At 52.2% G+C, this 1,223-nt stretch overlaps 2 non-coding genes across 2 annotated transcripts; both read right to left on the reverse strand.

The window, feature by feature from the left end:
• Positions 1-318: 318 nt before the first annotated feature.
• LOC123176755 (5S ribosomal RNA) lies at positions 319-437 on the reverse strand. The gene has a single exon (XR_006488644.1). It is a non-coding gene; the product is annotated as a 5S ribosomal RNA (ribosomal RNA).
• Positions 438-734: 297 nt separating this feature from the next.
• Positions 735-853, reverse strand: LOC123176754 (5S ribosomal RNA). The gene has a single exon (XR_006488643.1). It is a non-coding gene; the product is annotated as a 5S ribosomal RNA (ribosomal RNA).
• Positions 854-1,223: the final 370 nt, after the last annotated feature.

Genomic DNA, 1,223 nt, shown 5'->3' on the forward strand with positions numbered 1-1,223 from the left:
AGTGCTGGTATGATCGCATCCGACATGTTACCCCGGTCTTCGTCCCTTATCCTTGCCCCTCCCAGCTCCACTACAAAGACGATTGCACATTGCTTTGGCCGCTCCCTCTCAACTACGGAGACGAGTTTAACGCGGTTTCCACCCCTCCCTCTCAACCGCACCAGTGCACGCTTGCCGCGCCACAACGCCGACGCTGGACCCGTGAATCGTGAGCACCCAGCTATGACTTACCGCACTCGTGCAAAATAATAAAACACGGTAAATATATTACTTACACGTGCGTTTTGTTTTGCAAGCGGCGCGAAAAAAATTAAAAAGGGAATGCAACACGAGGACTTCCCAGGAGGTCACCCATCCTAGTACTACTCTCGCCCAAGCACGCTTAACTTCGGAGTTCTGATGGGATCCGGTGCTTTAGTGCTGGTATGATCGCATAAGACATGTTACCCCGGTCTTCGTCCCTTATCCTTGCCCCTCCCAGCTCCACTACAAAGACGATTGCACATTGCTTTGGCCGCTCCCTCTCAACTACGGAGACGAGTTTAACGCGGTTTCCACCCCTCCCTCTCAACCGCACCAGTGCACGCTTGCCGCGCCACAACGCCGACGCTGGACCCGTGAATCGTGAGCACCCAGCTATGACTTACCGCACTCGTGCAAAATAATAAAACACGGTAAATATATTACTTACACGTGCGTTTTGTCTTGCAAGCGGCACGAAAAAAATTAAAAAGGGAATGCAACACGAGGACTTCCCAGGAGGTCACCCATCCTAGTACTACTCTCGCCCAAGCACGCTTAACTTCGGAGTTCTGATGGGATCCGGTGCTTTAGTGCTGGTATCATCGCATCCGACATGTTACCCCGGTCTTCGTCCCTTATCCTTGCCCCTCCCAGCTCCACTACAAAGACGATTGCACATTGCTTTGGCCGCTCCCTCTCAACTACGGAGACGAGTTTAACGCGGTTTCCACCCCTCCCTCTCAACCGCACCAGTGCACGCTTGCCGCGCCACAACGCCGACGCTGGACCCGTGAATCGTGAGCACCCAGCTATGACTTACCGCACTCGTGCAAAATAATAAAACACGGTAAATATATTACTTACACGTGCGTTTTGTTTTGCAAGCGGCGCGAAAAAAATTAAAAAGGGAATGCAACACGAGGACTTCCCAGGAGGTCACCCATCCTAGTACTACTCTCGCCCAAGCACGCTTAACTTCG

This window comes from Triticum aestivum, unplaced genomic scaffold, assembly GCF_018294505.1.
Source record: "Triticum aestivum cultivar Chinese Spring unplaced genomic scaffold, IWGSC CS RefSeq v2.1 scaffold2458, whole genome shotgun sequence".
In the NCBI taxonomy this organism is placed as follows: domain Eukaryota; kingdom Viridiplantae; phylum Streptophyta; class Magnoliopsida; order Poales; family Poaceae; genus Triticum; species Triticum aestivum.